Source organism: Carassius gibelio, chromosome A1, assembly GCF_023724105.1.
Source record: "Carassius gibelio isolate Cgi1373 ecotype wild population from Czech Republic chromosome A1, carGib1.2-hapl.c, whole genome shotgun sequence".
Taxonomy (NCBI): domain Eukaryota; kingdom Metazoa; phylum Chordata; class Actinopteri; order Cypriniformes; family Cyprinidae; genus Carassius; species Carassius gibelio.
In genome coordinates, this window is record NC_068371.1 from 9,120,149 (window position 1) to 9,145,522 (window position 25,374).

A 25,374-nucleotide genomic window follows, 5' to 3' on the forward strand; every position below is an offset into this window, starting at 1 on the left:
TGTGGTCTGTTGAAAGCGCTATATAAATTTCAAATGGAAAAAACTAAATGAATGACCCCTTACAATAGTGCTGACTTACAGTAGAACCAACCATATATATTAAATTGATTTTATTAGATATTGAAGTATATGATGTGTGTAGGCAAGCACCACTCACATATTCTTCAGAAAATGTAAAAAGAAAATACATATATTTTCTTCTACTGTTTCAAGTTCTACTGAATTTTTATACCACATCACTTCCAATTTTTACAACACAATACATACAGCACGACCAGCCTAGTTTGGTTCCCAAAAGGATAACTCTTCGTATAGAGTGAATCAAAACATACAGCATTTGTCCAATGTTGTAGCTTTGTAAATGAATGACTTCTATGAGTCACATACTAGCCTAATACTCTCACATAATACCGCACATTACATAAAACCAAAAGCTTATATGTCAGAAATACTAAGAGTAGCATTTTAGTGTGTGGTTTCAAATTCACCAAACATGTAGTCTGATCATACTGTTATATGAAATATTGGCTGTTATATTTAGTCAACAACACAAAGATAAAATTACACAACGAATAAAAAAAAAAACACTCCAAATAGTAGCCCATTAACTAGGGCTTTGCATGTAAATGCCCTTTGCCCTCTTGAAGACGGTTAAATGATTGTATCAGCATGCACAATAAGACCAAAAGAGATTAAATGCTTGTAGTTTTGTGACTTATGCTACATTCAAGGATGACCTGGTTATGATTTTGCTTGCTACATATTCATGGATAAGAATATATTTTTTGATATGAACAGAGATCACATGGAACAGTATCACTTATTACTACTACTAGACGCGTTTCCTCACGAATTAGAAAAATTTAGATTTGTATTTGACAATTGCCTTCATATTGGAGTTATGTTTTTTCATTTTATTTATTCATTCATTCACTTATTTGCATTCATGAGAAAAATAAAATCAAGCTAAAATAACAAGGATGAAAATGTACTACAGTAGTTCACTGATTTTGATCTGCATTTCTCGAATTATTTTCCAACATTTTGTCAGAAAATAAAGTGAAATCCGATTTAAAATAAATGTTTTTGTCCATCCATCCATCCGTCTATCTGTATATTTTCACTCCTGCTCAGTTAGTTGTATAATGTGCATTTTTTACAGTATGTCATACCCTTTCTTTCCCAAAAGGCATTTTTTCATCAATGGAAAACATTGTTTGAATTTCATTACCTGACATTACGCAGATGTTTTATTCTGAATGACATAAGCAGTGGTGACAGTTCCACTAGGACAGCCTGTTTATTATGATTATGCATTGCTCAAGAGCACAATGGTAGCAGATGTCTCCAGTTTATGATGAACAACTTTGACTTTTCTGTTAGCAGCCCAGATCAGGACATAATCTTAGATCCCCTTCCATTCCTGAGGACCCCACAGCATTGCACATTTTTTGGGCCTCCCTTTTCTAAAAGACTAAGTTTAGTTAATGCAACTCTCTGCTAATGATTTAAATCAGAATGGGTTGCATGTGTGTGACTCATCCTTGAAAACCAGGAGCAAAACATTTAAAGATAATAAACCTAAATGAGCTCTAAATATATTCCACCGAAAATGAAAAAAACAAAACTGGAAATCTTCCTGCAGGTTACTGATACGGCAATAAGTTGCAACAGTGACTGTCTTTATAAATGAACCACTGAATCATTCAAGAGATTCATTCAAAACACTGATATATTCAAGAATGAATCAAATAACTGTTTTAATGAGTGAGTCACTGAATTATTCCCCTCAATCATTCTTTTAAAAAGCTGATTCACTCAGGAACAAAAAACACTATTGTGTATTGCTCAAAGACTCACAAATGCTTTGCAGAATTAAAAAGACTGTCAACATTTAGTTTGAAATATAAGTTACTCAGTTCTAATTTCTCACTTATTGAACTGTTATATAAAAGTATCATCCCATTCGCAATCATGCTGTTTTGAGAATATCCAACGCTATCTCACAACCAATTTGTACGTATTTTACGAGGTGGCTTATTCGTACAAATTTGTACGATCACACTCGTACGATTTTATACGACCCCAGTGACGGTTAGGTTTAGGGGTGAGGTTAGGTGTAGGTCATTCGTACAAATTCATAAGAATTGTGCAAATCGTAAAATCCGTACGATTTGGCAACAATCGTATGAATTTGTACGAACATGGTCATACGAATTCGTACGAATAAGCCACCTTGTGAAAAATGTATGAATTGCCGTGAGATCGGGTTGGAATATCAGAACCTGGGCACCAGGCAGGTAAAAGTCACTAAAGCAAAGGTTCTCTCCTCTAAGTAATGGAACACCAAACGCACAATGTACATGCGGTGAGCCAGATAGATTTCGCCTGGTCTTTTAGAGGAAGGGTTGTTGGTAGTTTTACAGACTGTTAGAACATTTCCTGAGTTCACGCTTTACAAAACAAACAGCAGAACTTTCTGCTACTTTAAAAATTTAATATGCTGCCAAATTCCTAGAAATATAAGCATAATTGAAAGCTTTTATCTAAGCAGATATTTAAAAAAAAATCTTCTTTTTCTGACCCGATTATACCGTTTAAGGATTTTAAAGAATATCCGTGTAATACTATAAGTGTATGTGCAAGCATAATTTTCATGTGCCATTTTTTTTTATTAATATTAAGGATTGTTTGGCATCATCCCCATTATCCTTTTCATAGCCAACATGCAGGTTATTTCTGACAAACATTAGAGAGGAAATGACAATGTCTGACATGATAACACATGATTGAAATGAGTTATTTTATGAGTTACTTTTGAGCACACCTTATTATATGCAGTATTTAGCATTCTAATTTAATTATAATATTGCCAAAATACTAAAGCACTCCAGAACACAATAAAGCAAGATAACAAAAACCTTTTCATCATTTATCCAGGTTACCATGACAGCCCGAGGGAAGCAGCTTCTTTTCGGTGTGTGTGTGTGTGTGTTGTGTGGGTATCTCAATGTCCTTCAAAAGGTGCTCTGTCCACTTAAATAGGACAAACTTCCTTCTTCTCTCTCTCTCTCCTTGAAGGGCAGCACTTTCACCCAATTAGTCATTCTAAAAAATGAGGATGTGAGATGTGTGAAAACTGGGCTAAAAACTCCCGACACATTAAAGTTTTTGCTTATATGTGCATCTAGTTTCAGAAACGGAACAGCTGCATGTTGTGAAATGCTGCCCCCCAAAGGATGGTGTGCATTTGTTTAAGTAAAGTCCTAGAGTTGATTTTGCATATGTGTGCATGATAGAATAGAGTAGCATATTTTTTAAATTAGTGTCTAACAAAATATGGATACACAGCCTAGCAGGGAATTCGATGAATAAGTACACTGAAGCACCGAACTACAGCTGTTCCCCATCCCCCTCAGATTTAAACCATGACACACACGCATGCAGGATGCTGGAGATGTCCTTCAGTCGTTCGTCATGCTTTTCAGACAAAATCAAGAGGGACAGTCGACCACAGTAAACATATAAAATGGGATGTAATATCAATACACAAAGTTGTGTTTCTAGCAGAGGTGTCAAGTAACGAAGTACAAATACTTCGTTACTGTACTTAAGTAGAAATTTGGGGTATCTATACTTTACTTGAGTAATTATTTTTCAGCCGACTTTTTACTTCTACTCCTTACATTTTCAGGCAAGTATCTGTACTTTCTACTCCTTACATTTTAAAAATAGCTTCGTTACTGCTATTCCATTCCGGCTTGTTTTCATTCTGGCTTGTCATCATTCAAAAAAAAAAAAAAACCTCTCCAGATAAATTGCGCCAATCCGGATGGAGTGAATTTGATTGTGGTTGGATGAGAAGTATAAACAAATACCATTCCGACACCCTATTGGTTTGTACGCAATCCATCGCACCTGCACGTGACACAAATCACATCACAGTCCAGCCAGGACATAGACAGTTTTGGGTTCGTTTATCAAAAAATATATTTCTTAAAAGTAGGGTTGGCTATGGAACTGGTATCCGATCGCCTCAGAGTCAGTCCGCTTAAATTTCACATGAAACCAGCGTCAGACCGGTCTCCTCCCGTCTTTCAGCGCGCTCTTCAATCCGCAGAGGCGCAGAGCGAACGGAGCAGCGCATGCGCACTTAAACAAACAGAGGACACAATGTATGTTTATCGATAGTGTTAGAATATCCGCATCTGTGCAGTTCTTTGTCATAAATACAGTTTACAAAAGGTCACGAGGGAACAGTCGGTTTCTCATCAACTGTAAAGTTTTCGCTCACCACACCACAGCCGTTTCCTCCAGCGAAAATCTAGCCCTTAACACATATGAACGAACACATACTTTAATTACACTTATTTAAATATACTTAATGAACATGTAAAATGCTGTGCAAAAGTCTTAGACACGTTAGTATTTTCACTTAAAAGAATGGTGTTCGGCCAGTTATTTATATATTTTGCTGTGTGTCAGTATAAAATATCAGTTTACATTTCCAAACATTCATTTTGCCATTGTCAGCCTGCTTGTGCATTCAAAATCACACTAGATTATTATTAAAATTAATGGCAAACTGATATTTCCTACTGACACACTACAGCAAAAGATATAAATAAGTGGCTTAAAACCCTTTTTGGGGTGAAAATACTAATTTTTCCATAAGACTTTTGCACAGTACTGTATTTTAAAAACGACCTTGTTGCTACTTTATAAAGAATGACCATAGAGTAATTCACAGAACTGATAAAAGACAGTGACAGACAGCCCTCATCTTAACTAAATATCAGAGTGATTGACAGAGATACAGTAGAAATATTATGTGTGGTTTTGTATTAAATAATGACCCAGATTGTGGAATACATTTATTAACCTTAGATTAAGGGAAGCACAACTTGGGAAATGAGAGCATCCAAGCTGAAAAGCTATGGATTTATTTTAAATATTTGTAATGTTCTTTAAAGTTATCCATAGTTTTTTTTGTTGTTTTTTTTTTTTTTAAGTATCGGTTCAGGCACCGTTTAGGAGCCGGTACCATTTTAAAAGTATCGAAAAGGCACTGGACCCTACTTAAAAGTTATTATTTCTCACTGGCTCATTTACCAAATATGTGCTTTTTCTTCGTCCTCCACAAATTAAGCTACTGTAGGTAGTTTGGTAGCGAGACGTTTGAATAAATTAGCGTTTTCGATTGACGATGCGATTGACAATGTTGTGATAAGTAGGCTATACCAACTTTGTAACTCGTTACCCTCCGAACACTGGACATAGCAGACGTACGTACCAAATACAAGAAGCTATCAATCAAGAAAGTATCAGAATTATGATTTCTTTTTCAGTTTTAGTTTTTGATTAATCACTTGGATTAATCATTCATTTTGACAGCACTATAATGTTTATTGTAAATATAAAACCATACAAGGGTAATTGTTACTAAGCCTGCACCAATGTTCTTGTCCATTGCCCTCGCAGATTCCTGCAGCTAAGCTTGGATGTACATTTACATTCCATTAAAGGTCATTGATGACAAGCCTCTGGAGTTTGACTTTTTGCACCATAACAATACTTATTGGCAACTAGTCATCATATCTCTAGTCCTTTAATGTATTTGCATTGTACTAAAGTGCGTTCATTTTAAATGGGCATATATGAGGCTGATGAAGACCTGATGGTCGAAATGTTGCTTGATTAAATTCCTCTGGAGCAGTAGTTTTCAGTGTTCAGACTTCACTTCTTTATTTGTCTATATCATTTAGTTGTCTTGCACCTGCGTCCTAATTGGATGTTTGGGATGTGCACACCATTTTTGTATTTTCATATATGCGGCTGAAACAGGAAGCCTAGTGCATCCCAAATTTTTCAACATGAACATTTTAATACAACATTATAGTCATTATGGCCTATGGCCTTTAGAAAAATGTTTTTTTGAGGAGGTGGGGTAGTGTACAATAGGCCCCTGTGGCACGGCCCAAGCTTTTGTTCTTAATGGCATTTTTTTCCCCTTACATTACTTTTACTTTTATACTTTAAGTAGTTTTTTAAACCAGTACTTTTACACTTTTACTTGAGTAAAAAGCTTGAGTTGATACTTCAACTTCTACAAAAGTCTTTTTAAACCCTAGTATCTATACTTCTACTTGAGTAATGAATGCCAGTACTTTTGACACCACTGGTTTCTAGAGAAAACAACAGTTCACTAAAACATAATGTCACTGAATGTATTGCATTTAATCACATATATCAATGATGTAAGATAATTCAAAGATAGTATGTTATTGTGTTAAACAAATCATGAAAAGACATATAAAAAAGCCGGTTTAGAGACAGCATTTACAAAGGTTATATTGCTATCCTATATGAAAAAGTGTTTTTCTCTTGACACCCATGAGAAAAGTCTGGGCTGAATTAATTGTTTTGACAAACACCAGGCTTGTGTGATACTTAAGCTGCTTTCTCAATTGAGATCATGAGTTTAAAATCAGAAAGCCTGAAACCATCAAAAAAAGTTGCTCTGAATATGATTTCATAATTAACTTTAAAAGAAGAAAAGAAAAGAACAAGACAAACCAGCACTCTCACTTTCATTATAATTACAGAGAACCGAATCAGTATATCAAATCCAGGGTTATTTTAGTTAACTAACTATAAATGATAACCTAAATAAAATATTTAAAAAATATTGTAATAATATAACTAATACTAAAGATGAAATAAAAATGAATAAACTATAAACAAAAAGCTATAAAAATGATAAGAACACAAGAAATGGATTAAAACTGTGTCTTGATTCTTTTTTGTTTGTTCATGAACTCAGGGGTGTAGAAGAACATCGATGGCTTTCTGCATGTAACAAACACACGTATGGTATGCATTACACATTTCACTGCCCTCACCATCAACTTCGGTCCCATTTACATCTCATTAATTATTCAGAAAAGCTTCATAAATATGCAAACTCATTTCTTCCTCTGACTCATTTGCTGTATGCCATCTGGCCATTAAGCAACTTCTAAACAGTTCATTTAGAGAGCCATCCACGCACACACAGGACGACAGGTATCTTCCTGCATCCTATTTACATACACAAACCACATAGACTTGCTGATCTAGCTAAAGAGAAGACCACCAAGGTCAAGGTGTCTCTTCCTTTATTCCCATCAGCTCTCTTATCTTATCTTACCTTTCACTACACATTTCACATATTTAAGGAGTTACTCACTCCGTTTCAACACTACAATCACATCTCTTTTTCTCAGGATATGTTTGTAATAGTGTTAGAAGTGTGGTAGTATGCTATTTCTGCAGTGTACAGTATGTGTGCTGTGCATGCTATCATGAACTACTTATGCCAAAATATGCAGCATGCACAGAGTACTGTATCCCACATTGCAGTGCGCTTGACTATACCTTCCATTTACAAATAAAATTGTAGTTTAGCGAATGAACCGGTTATGATATTAGCTGATATTTTTTACATTTGCATCTCGACTCATTTCACAAAACTGGATTAAAAATGCAAAGTAAAGGTGATAACTGGATGGCAATTGGGGGATTAAAGGAATAATTCAGCCAAAAATGAAAAATTGCTCTAAATGTCCTCACCCTCAGGCCATCTGATGTAGATGAGTTTGTTTCTTCATTGTAACAGATTTGGAGTGATTTAACATCACCAATGGATCCCCTGCAGTGAATGGGTGCCGTCAGAATAAGAATCTAAACAGCTGATATAAACATCACAGTAATGTAGTATAATGAGGTTGTGTGAAAGTGTTGCATACTAGTGTTTGTTATTGCAAATTATAATTTAAATTTGGAGGCAGTATGCAGTGAATACTGAGCAGAACTGTTAACTCTCCACACACACACACTCATACTGTCTCAGTACTATACTAGCAATGATAATCTCCGATTGCATGCGTGTCTGTGATTTTGTAAACTTTAATATGTGTAAAATATACATTCTACGACAGGAATAGATAAAAGCAGATTATGGATTTCAATATTGCATACTGAAACATTACACAATCAAACATATTTGTGAGCATTTGGGGGAAGTCGTGGCCTAGTGTTTAGAGAGTTTGACTCCTAACCCTAGGGTTGTGGGTTCAAATCTCGGGCTGGCAATACCACTGTGGCAAGTGGGGCGGGGCCGAGAGGCGTGGGAACGAGGAGTGAGGCCAGGTGTAGTGATTGGAGATGAGCTGCACCTGCGCCTCACCGCCAGTATCGAGTCCCACGTAGGAGATGGAAGGATATAAAACTGGAGCGACTTTAGTGAAGGACGAGAGAGGACCAGGCCTGGGACATTATTTTATGTTTTGGCTTTTATTTGTGCGCGTCAGTCGCCGTGAGGGGCTGACGCGCTGTTTTGTTTATTTTTGAATATTAAAGTCTTTATTTGATTGTGCGCCGGTTCCCGCCTCCTTCTTCCCGATGAGTACAAAGGTTGTATCGTTACAGTGGTGCCGAAGCCCGGGAGAAGGAGGGACGCGCTGCTGAAGATCCCTCGCCGCTGTGGTGAATCCGCGGTGCCCTCGAGCTGGCGAGGTATGTGCCGCCATGGACGCTCGAGGCGGTGGGCTGGAGCGAGTTGCCGGGGACGGGCGAGCTCGCTGCCGACCGCCCACGATATGGAGGGGCGGCTGCCGTCCGTGAGGGAGCGGAGGAGTCGGCGCCGTTCGCCAGGGGGCCGGAGCCTGCCGCCTCCGTGACGGAATCCGGAGGGGCAGGGAACAGGGGACTCCTGCCGCTGCCCAAAATCGGAGGAGCCGTCGCCGTCCACCGTCCACAGTAGAGCGCAGTCTCGAGGGTACCCCCCGGCCTGCGAGGGGCGATGGGGGTATGTGGCGAGTGGGGCTGGGCCGAGAGGCGTGGGAACGAGGAGTGAGACAAGGTGTAGTGATTGGAGATGAGCTACACCTGCGCCCCACCGCCAGTATCGAGTCCCATGTAGGAGATGGAAGGATATAAAACTGGAGTGACGACCGTGAAGGACGAGAGAGGACCAGGCCTGGGACATTATTTTATGTGTTTGCTTTTTATTTGTGCGCACCAGTCGGCCGTGAGGGGCTGGTGCGCCGTTTTGTATTTATTTTAAATATTAAAATTATGTTTTGATTGTGCGCCGGTTCCCGCCTCCTTCTTCCCGATGTATGTGGAGTTTAATATTGTTACAACCACAACTTAGGTGCCCTTAAGCAAGGCATCGAACCCCCAACTGCTCCCCGGGCGCTGCAGCATAAATGGCTGCCCACTGCTCCGAGTGTGTGCTCACAGTGTGTGTGTGTGTGTGTTCACTGCTCTGTGTGTGTGCACTTTGGATGGGTTAAATGCAGAGCACAAATTCTGAGTATGGGTCACCATACAGTACTTGGCTGAATGTCACTTCACTTTCACTTGGACAATTTTGACAATTTAATGATGCTTCCCTCAGCATATTACACAACCTCAGACATTTGTTTTACTTTAATCACAGTCTGTTTTACTGTGTGGCTTGTGTTATGTATATTGTAAATCATTTGTAAGAGTTGACATAAAATTAATATTTAAAATAAAATAAAATTTTTGATTGAAAAAGCAAGTATCACACACACAGCCTGTACAAATCCTGGGGCTTGGGCACAGCATCTGACATGCCCTCTGTCTATCTAAACACCTGTCCATTTACCACTTGCCCACCTTTCCCGCTTTCACTCACATGAGTACACAATTTTTCATGACTCCAAAGGTGAACCGCACACACACACACACACACACACACACACCTGGTCTCCATCTGTTGTCTCTGCGCTGAAGGCTCTGCTCTTATTGGCAGGTACAGAACTGGCTAGAGGTCACAGGATGGTGCTCCTTAATTACATATCTCATTCCATTATGACCTAAATAGAAGAAGCAGAAATCAGAAGTGTGAGTGAGTGAAGTGAAGAATCTGTCAGTGTACTGTATATAACACATTCCGAATGTGAGGTTCTCAAAAACACCAGGGTGCACTGCAATGTCATTTTTAAAGAGGTCATATGACTTTGCTAACAAGAACATTATGTTGTGTATTTGATGTAATGCAATGTCTTAAAGGGGGGGTGAAATGCTATTTCATGCATACTGAGTTTTTTACACTGTTAAAGAGTTGGATTCCCATGCTAAACATGGACAAAGTTTCAAAAATTAAGTTGTACATTTGAAGGAGTATTTCTGTTCCAAAAATACTCCTTCCAGTTTGTCACAAGTTTCGGAAAGTTTTTTTTCGAGTATGGCTCTGTGTGACGTTAGATGGAGCGGAATTTCCTTATATGGGTCCTAAGGGCACTTCTGCTGGAAGAGCGCGCGCTCCCGTATAGCAGAGCAGAGAGAGGCTGTGCACAGACAATCACTGATCAGAGCGAGAGCGTCGCGAAATGTCACAAAAGGAGTGTGTTTTTGGTTGCCAGGGCAAGACAACCCTGCACAGATTACCAAAGAAAAAACAGCATTAAGGGACCAGTGGATGGAGTTTATTTTTACAGAGCATCAACGGAGTTGTGCAAGTGTTTGTGTTTGTTCCCTGCATTTCTAAAATGCTTGTTTTACAAACAAAGCCCAATTTGATGACGGATTTGCGTATCGTTTATTTCTTATGGATGTTGCAATCCCAACGAAAAAGGGTCACGATTGTGTGTTGGAACCACAGGCGGTGAGTAAAACTGCTTAAAATATCTCTGCCTCCTTGTTAGTGCATCCGCCTCCAATCGGAGACCCGGGTTCGAGCCCCGCTCGGAGCGAGTCCTTGCTGCTGCTGCTCTCGTTCAGTTTCAACCTTCACAGCTGTCACAGCTTCCAAACGCTCTCAAAGCAACTGGCGCTCAAGATTCTTTAGCTCCGCCCACACGTCACGCCTCCAGGCGCTCGTGTTTTTCCGGGAAAAATCGGTACAGACTATCTTTCTCTTATGAATATAATAAAACTAAATACTTTTTGGAGTTATGAAGGATGCAGTACTACTCTATAGGTACTCAAGATTAACATGATATTGAGTGAAAACGAGCATTTCACCCCCCCCTTTAATGTGGTTTACGGTTCAAAAAGCGTTCTGAAAAGCAAAGTGTACACTGATTGGCCAGCTATCCAGTGCATTGTAATTGGTAGAATACCTCAAGCATTTGATGAAAATGTTAGGCCCCTTACCATACTGTGATCCTGTCTCCCGGCACGACAAGACAAAGCCAATAAACCCCATTACAAACAAGGCATTTGTTGCATCCAGTGGGGACATAATTACTGATTAAATGACTTATACTGTCTTTTTAAGAGTTGCGTATCACGCTGCATAACTTTAGGGATCTTATCTACAGCTTGTAACACTTCAAAGAGAATGGAAAACTTGAAATTGCATCATATGACCCCTTTAAGTCAACTGTGTATGTCAATTTGTTCAATTACAGAACTCATAAAAAAAAAAAAAAGAAAGAAAAGGTAGTCCTTCCATAAATGATTTTTTTTATTTCATGTCATTCCACACTTTGTGACAGTGATATTCCGATGTTGCTTGGACTCTACATTATTCAGAATATCTTTATTTTTCATTTCTAAGACAACAATCCTTTGAAACGCTGTGGTAAGTGGTTACACTTCAGCATAACGTTCTATTTGCTAACTAGTTAATATGACCTAACAATAAAAATTCGTTTTAAAAATGAATCTTAGTTAATGTTAATTTCAGCATTTACTTTCATTTGTATCTGTTACTATTATTAAATGGATACAAACAAATATGAACTTACAATTAACATTTTTATTTTTATCAATTAACATTAACAAAGATTAATACATACTGTATTTCTCATTATTGGTTAATGTTAGTTAATGCATTAACTATTCTTAAGGGCCCTATAAAGTGTTTTGTGCCTCTGGTGGAATAGAACTATATATATACAGTATATATACCTCATTTCATATTGTATGCACATGACAATCAGCTTATTTTACCTAGACTGACTGTGATCTGATCTCTGAAAATCCATGTTAAGGCTATGTGTAAAGATTATGTAATAAAATAGCTAAAAGTTTAAAGGAGACTTTAATATTACCTTGCTTAGAAATCAAACTGATATCTTTCACATGTCCATTAACTGTATTGTATGTGCCAAGAAGATTGTTTATACTACTAGTTTCCATCCCACCTGTTTCACTCTTCTTATTTTTATGACATATCTTTCTATTATTCTTTCTCACCATCTGTTATTGATCAAACAATTAGTTGGTTTATACACTTTTTATGTCGAAATGTGTGTCTTAAAAGAAAACGATTTAAAAGGAGTGTAATGCCAGCGGTCCCTGATAGCATGCTGGTTCAATAAAATGCAAAATTGGTAAATAAAAGATGAAAAATATGACAGTCAAAGTAAGCTGTGTCACGCTGGGGAAACTATTCGATCTGTGCTCAAACTGAGATGAGAAATTCTTGAATATTTTGCCAGTTGTAATAGCTCACTCCCACAGTTTCATCAAAGCAGTTCTTACCATGCTTTGTCACCGCAGGTACCTCAGATAAGCATGTTTCTCTAGCACTACTGACTGTTAAAGGGTCTTGCCTGGTGATGACTGCCAAGAGGTCAATGCTGTTTATGACTCAAAAACATGGTTATATTATAATAATAGTTCTTACATTATTCGAATAATCATGTGAATGAGTTAACCTATAGCATACTTCCTTGTTTTATGGTCATATTTGTTTTTTCTTTTGTTTTCATAATATGTGGCATTAAAGCAGCAGTTGTTGTTAGGTAATGACTATGTAGTAGAATTCAGCAAATGGATATCGTTGCTCACCTCAGTTTTTTACTTTGGTTTTTGAATCTTAGGATTTTTTCCAAAGCACCAATACAGAACGCCATCCACTGTGAAAGTTCCAAAGATTTAAGACATTTGCGTTCATATCAGCAACAAATCATACCATAGACAAGCTTCTAAAGCGGGCTCAGTTCGATTAGCATTTGTGCATCCGAGCTTCAAAAACAGCATTCACCTTACCACAAACTGAAATGAACTGAACTTGTCATCAAACAAACTCAAGTGCCCACTTTCCAGCAAAAGTGCTAGAGTGAAAGCTTTCCTGGATTGATACCCCCCTAATTTTTTATAAGAGTAGCATCACTATTTGTCACTTGAATATGCAAGGTTTCCAGTGTCATTCGCTTCAACTTATTTTAGTACAAAAACAGTCCTTTATCCTGCTTGATATCGCAAATTGGTATTATTAATCATATAATTCTCATGTATTATCATAATAATAAACAGTAGCTTTCCTTTTTACTGCACTTTGTTATTGTTGTAATCATGTACAGTGGGTATAGAAAATAATCTTCCCCCTTTAAAATAATCACTTTTCTTTTGCTTTGCATCCTGAAATGAAGACGCACACAATTTTTGTCTTATCCAGCTTTATTTACTCAGTGCAGCTTATCACATCTGAAAAAGGATAACCCCTTGCTAAAAGTGACTTGTAAACTTAATCAGATATAGGTAATCACATTCTCAATGGCACAGAAAACCATTTGACTTTTAGCTGTGATCAGCTGTGGACATTTCAATTAGCTCAACATGAAAAGAGCTTTTCTGGAACATTTCAGTCCTTGGTAGTGCAACTGAAGCAAACAATCAAATATGGGTTGCAAGGCACTGTCAAAAGATCTGTGGTATAAAGTTGTGGACAGGCACAAGTCGGGAGATGGATACAAAAAAATTCAAAGGCTTTATCAATGTTTAGAAGTCTATTATTAAGAAGTGGAAGGTATATATACCTAGATCGGGACATCACTCCAAACTGGATGAAAGATCCAGGAATAAACCGGTCAGAGAGGCGACCAAGAGGCCTACAGCAGCTCTGAAGCAGTTGCAGGAATTTATGACAAAGAGTGGTCATTACAAATTCTCCACAAATGTGTCTTGTATGGCAGGACTGCAAGAACAAAGCTACTCCTCAAGACAGGCCACATGCAGTCATGACTGAGCTTTGCCAAAATACACTGTGAAGATTCTGAGGCAGATGAGGCTAAAATTTTATTATCTGGCCTCAACACCAAAAAATATGTCTGGTGAAAATCCAATCCAGCTCACCTTCCAAAATAACAGCATTCGTACAGTAAAGCATGAGGTTATATGCTATTATAGGGGTGTTTCTCTGCAGCAGAGCCTAGGGTTGCCACTAGGGCTGTGCGATTAATCAAAATAGAAAGAAAATCGCATGATTTTCCGTGGCCCCAGCCTCCCGCAGTATGTTAACTGAACCAATCAGGATGCAGAGCGCCTAAGTGGAGCGCGAGAACAGAGCAGACTGGGCATATGCCTAACTCCAGGTTCACACACTGTCTGTGATGCATAGCCTTTTTTTTCCGAGCCCATGTTAACGGATCAGAACGTTCACACTGCACGCAGTTAAAAGATGAGAATAGAAAAGGTTATAAATAGAAAGGTGCCAAAAGATTTAATATGATCCAAGCACGCGCATCTGGTTTTGTTAACAGAGCAAAGAAAATCTGCGTGATTTTAATGTGCTTTCGCCTTACAATAATGCGCTCTTGTTGCTGCTTCTGAACCACGTACACATAACTTACTGTATACGCACTGCAGACGGAGTACGTGTGAACCTTGGGCAATAAATATATTGGGCAAAACATATAACACCTGAGGCACCGCTACAGTAAATAAATAAATCCCTGAACAAAGGGTTTTATTTAATTTTTTTATTATTATTTTTTGCCATATGTCTATAGACATTTTGTTTGACATCTTTACTTAGTGATTATTTTGACTTATGTCTGTTCTAGAGACATGTTACAACTTTTTGCTAAAGCTCTCATTGGTTTTCTTTTGGAAATATGTTTGAAAAATTTATACTGAATGCATTTATGACTGTAAAGCATGTCTGTGTGTGTCAAAATCGTGATTAAAATCAAAATCGCAAAATTGATCAAAAAATCGTGATAGGTTTTTTGTCCATATCGCACAGCCCTAGTTGCCACCTTCACCAAGCCGATATAAGGGACACCCATTTATGACAATCCCACTTCTTCCCTTATATTGAAATCCTCTGACATGACACAGAGGGCCGTCGCTTGTGGGGTGAAAGGTGGTGACAATTATAGGGGCCCACGGCTGAGGGGGACCTCCATGACCATCTCAACTTAAAAGATGCTCAGTGCCAGGTTTTCCGATAACGATTGATCTTAGCGCATCAGAGCATTTTCTACGAGTAATTTTATGAATGTTCATTATATGTTATATCCCAAAAAAGCACTTAACACAGTTGCACATAGCCGTGCTAAGTGCTGCTTAGGAGTCACTATCCATTGTCAAGTGCTGAAATGTCATGAAATGTTAAATAACTTTCTATCAAAGTTATCTGACATTATCAAGATTAATTTGTTAACTCTTCTTGTCATATTTTGTTACCATTATCTAAAGTATAGCAAATAAACTATTATGATAATGTGAAAAATGTCGAATGTGTTTGAATTAATTTAGTTTTGACTGTATATTTAATTTTTACATTGAAAACTATGCAGTGATATTTTACATTTGATTATTCGGGTTTCTTTTTAAAACTCAACTGATCCAATACTGGGAATTTAAAAGGTACAAGAAATTAAAATTTTAAAAATATATTTATAAAATACTTGAAAGCTTTTCTTTTCTTTTCTTAATTCATTAGTTATTTCTCTGATTTAAGTTTCTTTTTTTTTCATTTAATTTCCTTGATGCTACTATTATTGTAATAGTAGTGCAATGTCTAAACTCTCTATAAATATTTCTGTGTTCTGTAAAAGTGTTTTTGTTCTGCAATAAAAAGTGCTAGTGTGAAAGTAGCCTCAGGTGTTGAAGTACAATCAGAGAGTATAATTATATACATAACCAGTGTTGGCAATGGCAGTACTTTTTCCAGTATTCAGCAGAAGCTCAGTTTTTTACTATTATGTGACAAAATGCTAGCTGTATTTTTGTGATTCTGTTTGGTGATGCTAGTGGAACAGAAATGAACTTTTATTATTTTGAATGCCTGAACAATAAAACAATTGTATGTATTTTATTGACTCGTGATTTCATTGAACCTTTGAAAATATTGCAGTTTGTTCACATCCTGCTCACAGACTGGCTGTGATGTTCTAAAAAATGCATGTGTTGCCTGCAATGAATTTAAATCGCAAAACACATTTTATTTGGATATATTTTTCTGTCTCAGAGCCAGGATTCTTTTAAACTCACACACACGCAGGTGTGTGTCACATGAAATGGGGTCTGAAGTGCAGGTCTGACACCTTTCAGTACGCCTGAAGCTACACCATCATTATATGAAACACTTTTTCAAATTTTTTTCTCTTCTCTCTTTCCTTTTTCACCCATCTCTTTTTGAAATATAGCCCATCCCAGAAGATTTGCACCCCAAACCTGTAATGTGAGAGAAATTACTGCCTTTTTCAGACCCCCCAACCCCTCTGTATCTCTTCCATTCTCTTGGCTCTATCCCCTCTCTTCTCTGCCTTTCTGAAAGAGGACACCTTGCAGAAATAAGGTTCATTATGAAGAGTTCTCTGTCTCGAAAGGATTGCCACCAAGGGCAGGTGGAAGGAAAAAGCATACATATACAGCCTGTATATGACATGAAAAATGCATCTCACGTGACCATAATGCTTTGACTTAAGATAAACTTCCATAAAAATATGCAAATATAGTGCTAATGATCCCACTGGCATGAATTATCACACTCACAGGAAGTTCACAAGCACATTTATATGCTGCGTAGGGTGTGAATCTGAGTGCCTGAGCTGATATATATATATTCTCTTCTAAATTCAAATTTAAGTATGCATATTTATGTGAATGAGAGACAGCAATGTTACACTGCGTATGTGAATTTCAGAGAGAAAAAAATGTGGTGCATAAAAATAAACGTTGTGCAAGGTATTTAATATATTAATATATGTAAACATAATTAAGTTATATTTTAAATATGTTTAAATGCCATCTTTTTACTAAGTAGATTATTATTAATGAACACTGCAAATTTTTCCCTCAATTTTCAACAATTGAGCAACCAAACTGACTCATTCACTATTTCATTACGCTCATTCGGACACATACACAAACTTGCCCTTGTGCACCAGACCGTGTGTTACTGTATCATTCTTTCAAGATGAAACAAAGGATTTTGAGTGTATCAGTGAGAATTGTACAAGAGTAGCGCATGAGAGAAAAGAAGATTAGAGAAACGACAGGAGTGCGAGATCTTTCACTAAATAAAGGCTTTAACGCTCTGGTTATCGCCAATGCTCTGATTGTTCTGGTTTTATGGCTGAAGACCTCAGGATCAACACTTCATTTCAAACAGAATGGAATGTGTCTTGACATTATGCTAAATGCAACTACAGTATTTGAATGGTTCACATGTATCAGATTTAGGACCTTTTTACAGCTGTTCATGCAGACATGTCCTAAAGTTACAGTCGGGCTTGCATTTCAAATGCAAGTGCTGTAAGAGCTCCTGTGAGCTTTCACAAGGTCATGAGAGAAAAAGCAAGAAACATAGTGTAAGATAGATAGTGATAGACAGATAGTGTAAGACAGATAGTGAGACAAAGAAATATTTGCTTTGGTCTGACACATCTTATACCCATATAACAGTTTCAAAGACTTTCTCTGCAGACAAGCACACATTAAAATGAAGAATCCATCACACCAATAGTATTTAAATGTAGATTTTTACTGTGGTTTATTTTCAGTCGACATTAATGTGTTCAAACAAAAGTGTCTAAAAGCTGTACTCGTAAGCATCATAAATCACAAACATGTATCAGATAAGTATTATGTGTTTAAAATGAATGATCGAAATATACTGTATGCAAGTACAAAAACAGAGCCACAAATGTTTGCTCAACATATTTTTTTATATCAAACTCTTTCTTATTTTTTCATACTGTTATCAGTTTCACAATGTATTTTTTTGTATGAAAAGGACTCTCTCCCCATAAAATGAGATCAAAGCGTTTAAGACGCAATTATCTTTCTTAAGAATCAGATTAAGACAGTGAGGGGGAAAAAAGTCATGGCCTCAAAGAAAAATACTTCACTACTTCAAAGAGCTGTGAGCGAGTGCCACTTTTAGACTGTAGCCTGTCCATATGTGTGCTAGCTTTATATAACATCATGCATGGCTGAAAACTTTTTCATCCATAAGAATAAATTGCGGCAAAACTAAGAGTAGCTGAAGGAGGTTATTTTGTAACATTATTTCAAGGCTTCTAGAAGGAAAATAACAAACAATTTGAGTACAAATTCTCATTGTTAAAAACTGCATTTAAAATTTTTTTTTGCTGTAGATGGATATACTCTTAATCGAATTCAGTCTATGCATCAGTCGTTTTCTGTGACCCTTTTTCTACAGTTTGGTGTTATGCCAGTAGGTGACTGTGTTCATGAATGAATCATAATGATTCATTCAGCCTGTTCATTCAAAAACTCTGTTGCTGCATCCCAATGTGCATACTTATACTATGCCCTTAAAGTATGTACTCTTTTGGTGAAGAAAAAGCACTCACTGTTGAGTGTGTAGTAGAAGAGTGTGCTAGCTTTGGGACATACTATCACGCCATACAACTGTGTCTTTAACGGACTGCTCTGTTGCATAGTTACACGCACCCAGTCACTGTAAACAGGCATGTCATTCATCTTGTCACAGTCCACATTTCATTTAACTTCCTACAGTATTGGAGAGAAAAGAAGTAGGACGTTGATCTACCTTTCGCTTGTCGTTCTTTGAGAGATATTTTTTTTACATGATGCAATTAAATGTTAAAGGCCAAACAGATGTTCATAAAAGCTCACATTGCTATTGCAGGTGCAATATAACACAGATAATATAAAATGATTATTTTTTACCAGGTTAAATCTTGATTATTAGTAACTCAAACCACTTTATTGAAATCTCTCTACTTAACTTTTGGTTGTGCACATCCGCCATATTTAGTTTTATTAACGCTTTTTATTCGTGTTTGTAGATCTGAACCGAATCCTTCACCAAAGCGCAATGGATTGTGGGCAATATTAGCCATTAGAGTGTGCACGGATCCACACTTCAAATATCGATTGGAATCTGAAATAGTAGACATACTATTTTGGCATACTCTTTTCAACATACTATGCTTGGGACACACTAATTATATTCTCACTCATACTATTTAGGAAGGATAGTATGAACATTGGGACGCAGGGTGATTCATTCAGAGGAGAATCAAGTTAGTTTGAATCATTCATTCAACTGATAAATTTAAAAACGAAGATTAATTGAGGAACCAAATTCACTTTACAAATGAGTCATTGAATCATTCTGTTCAAAGCAGTGAATCATTCAGAAACATATAACAGCTGTTTGTTGACGGCTGTGCAGTGGCTTTTGGATCTTTGTGGAACAAACATACAGTGCCTAAAATGTAAGCTATTCAACATTGTCTTCTTGTTTATTAAACTGTTTTGTAAAAGTAACAGCCTCGCATGTCTCATTGTCACTAAACTACTTCAGTCTGTGTGCATTTCATTTATTTAATACACAAGTTTCACAATTTGAGTTGAATTATTGAAATAAATGAACTTTTCCATGACATTCTAATTTATTGAGATACACCTGTACACTTTTTTTTTTAAAGGGGTCATTGGATGCTACATGCTCTTTTACAAGTCGTTTGAACTGAAATGTGTGTTTTTAGTGTGTGTACACAACCACACTATAATGATAAAAATTCACCCAGTGGTTTTTTTATCTAATAAAATCTTTACCCATTTCTCAAATCGAGACGATCTCAGATGCCTGTCTTTGTGACATCACAAAACAGGCCCCTCCCACGATAGTTTGATTGACAGTGGCATTTCAGCAGACTGGACTGGTGTCTTAACCTTACAGCCCTCCCTGAGTGAGCGGTCACCAGTCCGCCATTATTTCACCGCTGGAGCAGACGCAGACAAGAATGACTCCTAAGGGATTGAGGTGTTCTGTTCTTGGACGTAATAATAAACATAGCAGTAATCACTTACTTCCGATATCTGAGTCGCTGAAGACACATGGATTATGTTTGTTTCTGAAAGAAAAGTGCCCCCGATCTACCTAAATGTGTCTATGTTTGCGCAAATCATTCGTGATCCAGCTTCACCTACAGATGAAGTTAGTATAAGTTTTTTTTTTTATTGAATCTTTGCAAATCTCCTTTCCTAATAATGTCCTAATTAGCAAGTTTCACAGTGAATGCGGCTAAAGTAAACAGTCTCTCTGAAAGTGGCTATAGAGAGGGGCGGGGTCAGTAAAACTCATTAACATTTAAAGGAAAATGCTACAGAACTGCCTGCTCTAAATATCTGGCTATAGAGAGGGGCGGAGTCAGTAAAACTCATTAACATTTAAAGGAAAATGCTACAGAACTGCCTGCTCTAAATATCTGGCTATAGAGAGGGGCGGAGTCAGTAAAACTCATTAACATTTAAAGGAAAATGCTACAGAACTGTAATGCTCTGAAAAGAGCTGTTTCTGACAGGGTAAAAAAGGTGTTTTTACACTACCATTGAGAAATTTTAAACAAACTATGTTACAGACTTTTCATTAACATTTTACACCCCAATGAATCATATCTGCTTGTAGAAAATGTGCATCTAATGACCCCTCTAATTTTATATATATATATATATTTTTTTTTTTTTCTAAAATGTTCAACAAACTGTTACATCTAAAGAAAAAAATTGTTTTTCTGACTATTATTTCATACATCAGGCTGTACGGGGATAAATTGAGATATTTAACATAAAAAAAAGGTGTGATATTTCCAGAGTGGAAGGTGTGATATTTAGCTTCTGTATCTTTTTTTTTTTTGTTACTTTTTTTTTTTGAGAGAGAGCTTTAGTAGGTTTTTTTGTAGAGGAGAGGAATATTCTGCACAGAAACAGTCAAATGTTTGCTTTACTTTGAAGTTTTTAACATAATATGGGTAAAGGGAAGACCAAGCTGACCTGCTGTTGCATGAACAATAGTCTCCACAAGGAACTTTTACTCTTTGATTAAGAAATTATTTTTTATTACAATATTGATGACCTCATAAAAAAGAAACTGAAATGAAGCATTCAAAATAAATCTGTCAAACTGAAGATGTGAATGTTCACGTGTCATTTGCTTAAAAAAAGATAACTATGTTTGGACACACATTCATCCTGTGTCGGGAATAAATCCAAATGCAGACAAAATGCTTTGACAGCCTGGGCCCTCATTAACATTCTCTCCAGTGGAAATATGTAAATCACATTTCATAAGGGGGAGGTATTCATAAAAATGCCCTGAAGCACCACAGAATGCACACACACAAACAAACAAGCACACACATACTGTACCTTTCACTCTTCTGTGTGTAACACTGTGCTCCCAGGTATATAAAATCATCAAACATTTTTTTATTTAGCCAAACATTCACGTACATGCTAACATCATTGCATAACAATGCACAACTATTTTTCAATGCAACAGAAACACATGATGGTTCTAAGTGTTGGAAAAAAAAATGCTTCAGCTAAACTATACTGAAAATGTATAAACCCTGAAGGCATCCAAGATGAAAATGAGTTTGTTTCTTCATCAGAACAGATATTGACAAATGTGTGTTTTTATTTTATTGCTGTTTTTTGAAGGAAAACAGGGAATGGACCTTCACTGCAAGCGTTATCGGTTATGGATTGGTATTTTGGCCAGAAGCGATGGTTTAAAGTTTAAAACACCTTATAGTGAATTTGTTTCTTACAAACGTAGCTTTCTTGATCCCAAGATGATCATTGATGGACTGGAATCGTGTGGATTATTGTGACTTTATTTATCAACTCTTCTACATTCTCTGCAGAGAATCCATTGGTGAGCAAGTGATGTATCGTAAAAATTCTCCAAATATGTGAAGAAACAAACTCATCTACATCTTGGATGGCCTGCGGATGAGCACATTTTCACCAAATTTTCATTTTTGTATGATTTGAAAGTTTTCATTTTTGTTTGATTTGATTCTTTTTTTTATGTCATCCACAAAATGAAAATAATACTTCTGATTGCTTAGAATAGTAACTGCACACTTCTCCTCAACATGCATCCTGAAGGGTTAGGTGTTTATTCAAAATGCTAATAGTATGAGCAACAGTAATGTTGCAAGCACACCATAATGTGTGTTTATTGCACGCCTGCTGTAGCACTCATTCCCATTCTAAGAACATTAGGGCTACTGAACGCCAGTATTCAGTACCTAGATGAAAGAGTGCAAATATAACCATATCATTAAGAAAAAAAAAATGGGTCTTGCACTAAGATTGCACTGTCTCTCAGCGAAGCAATGACTTTGAGGTTGTACAGTAAGACATCATTAGTATTTCACACACCCGTGCAATCCTGTAATGGCCTGATGCTGCTGACACTATCTGCTTCGAGTACACAATCTGATTGGAGATTACCACCCACACTCTGTACAGCACTCCACACCTATTCGCTGGTAGGAAATGTCAATTAAATCTATTGGATGGCTTTGAAATAAAAGTGTCTGAGTGAGTCATGCAATGTCAGATAATAGACTTTTGTCATTTTAAATATTTTACTCTATAAATGGAATTAAGTCTTAAAGCAAGAAACCAGAGCAACAGCTTGAAAACATCTTACTCTATGAATGGAATTAAGTTTTAAAGCTAGAAATCCAAGCAACAGCTTAAAAATTGATGCAGCCACTCTGCTCCAGACAGTAAAGTTGCAGAATCGTAATTTTTGCAAAGTTGCAAAGTCATTACTTTTCTATGCGACTGTGCACTAAAGTGTCAAATGCTATAAGTTATATCAATTCCTCTTTTAGTCATCACTGTGTTACACCTCATTTAGAGATTGATGCTTTAGTCATGGTAATAAACGGACGGTTTAGACTAGTGATGTTATTAAGTTGACATAAAAAGGAAGTTGTAATCATCTTTTCTTGCCTGATGTACATCCAACGGAAATGGCTTCTCAAATGAGAAAATATCAGGACTTGATATTGTCCGTCAGGAAATCAGTGGATCATTTGTGCATTGTTTGCTACTGCTGCAATCTCATTGAACGGGGAGGGGAATATTTTTATTAAGGGGGGGGGGGGGGGGGGGGGTTAAGAATAAAAATTAAAAATTAAAATAATATGTGCATGGATAAATCACTTATTTAAAACACTGCAATGTTGCATAATAAATAAGAGTGGATTTTGTGAAGTATATATATCAATTGAAAGATTAAAATCTCAAAATTCACCATTTGAAAGCCATTTTAAATCAGACATCACATTACCATGTAAATGGTAAATTAAAATAAAATTGCAAAATGTTTTAGTTCATGAATTATAACCATTTCATTTTGGATAGTGCACTTTCACCTCTATGTTCAAAAATGGGGGTGACGGTTAAAGGGTTAAAACATGTGTAACAGAATAAGGAGTAAACAGACATAAATATCATTTACTCACTTCTCTCTAAGGGGTCATTCACAATGCATTTTTACTTAAAAAAATATGTGAGACATGGCCAGTGGAAATGGAGAGATGTGCTTTAAAAGCTGAACTTCTTTTAACACTGCATTTTTAGAATGCCGGCATGCCAGGTTTAAAAAAAGGTTCAAACTAAATGTCATTAAAAATCACTAGACAAGTGATTCCCCCCAGGAATCTCACAGGTATCACCTCAGGTTTGCCAAGCCTGCAATCAAAGGTGAGGGATTTCAGTAAGAACTCAAACCTTTCTCACTAAATTCTGCCAAAACCAAATTATCAGCTACACATTCATTTTATACTGTACTAAAAGTGTAACTGGATGTCAGCAATAGTCAAATTTATATCTTATATCTTAAAATTTATATAAAAAAAATTTCACCCAAAAAAGAGAATTAATGGATGCAGAAAAGCCACATCCTGAGCCACGAATTTGTATTTTTTTTGTATAAAAATAATTTTATTTTAAATTATTATTTTGAATTACTTTTTTTTTTCATTTTAATTTCAGTTTTAGTAATTTTTTATAAGCTTTTGAAATTTTTATTAATTTTAGATTTTTATTTTTATTTATTTTTATTTTAGTTAAACTTATAAAAAGCAGAATTCTTACAAAAGGACCAAAAAAAAAATTCTTAAAGGCAAGACCTTCCGCTCACACATGCACATGCCAGCACATACTCACACATACTAAAGGGAAAAACTTAATCAGCACTATCTCCCAGGGGTTTATCTCCCTCTCTCTCTCTCTCTCTCTCTCTCTCTCTCCCTCTTTATTGCCCTATCTTTTTATTTTCCACCATCATAGACACACACACACACACACACACACACACACACACAATAACCCGAACGCTTCACGCCCTCTAAAGTTTTCCGATGCAGTTAGTTTCTATGGCAACAGGAGACCTTGTTTCCCTGCAGTTAACTATAAGTTTTCATGCCTTTAATAATGAATGGAGGGGGTTGATAATCAGAGACAGATACAAAATTAATGGTATTATCAGCTTTTATTTCTATTTAGGAAACAGAAGGAAAGGCAGCACAGGAAAGCCCAGACAAAATCGAAACTGTTTCTATGTGAAGTATGTTCAATAAAAACATTATTTATCTGACTATCAGAAAAGCTAGTCTACATTTGCACCAGTTTGCGCAATTTATTAGACAAAAATTACCTTTTTGATTATTTGCTAAGGCTGAATTTTTTTCATATGGAGAAAAAAAACCCTCCTTTAAATAAATGACATTTTGTTGGGGGGGGGGGGTCTTTTCTATTTGTAAATGAAAAACCAGTTATGGATACTCTGAACTTTAATTGTAATCATGTTTTTAAAGTGTATATTTGAGCCAAGTGGACTTTGCAGTTTCTTTGCCCTGTTTCATTTCTTTAGAATTTATGTTATACACTGCACAATGAGAAAATGTGCCATTTTCTTTAAGGGGCTATATCTGTCGTACCTGAGCTTAAAAGTGGCTTGTATTTGTATAAGCAAAGTAAATAAAACATAGAAACAGTACTACTTAAAAGTTATATGCACCTAAGAGTGATAAAGAAACATGCATGAATGATAAAATAAAGAATGGGACTGACACACAGCTAAAGCGCACACAGAAAGCACCTCTCTCAGACAGCATGTGATTGCGAATTCAGTGCAGTTGGTCTTAAAGGGACAGCAGCCTTTTTCATTAATATTAATCAAACAACAAAAAAACAACAAGAAAATCACTCTCTGCTCTTGACTGAACTCTTTGATTTTTAATAAGAATCAGTTAATTGATTCTCATTCTTTTCAGCGTTTTAGTTATACAGTTGATTATTTATTTTCTAAAG

At 36.6% G+C, this 25,374-nt stretch overlaps 1 protein-coding gene across 1 annotated transcript in view; it reads right to left on the bottom strand.

Moving 5' to 3' along the window:
• elfn1b (extracellular leucine-rich repeat and fibronectin type III domain containing 1b) overlaps window positions 1-25,374 on the bottom strand; it is a 67,455-nt gene that overhangs the window by 29,913 nt on the left and 12,168 nt on the right. The window lies entirely within an intron of this gene.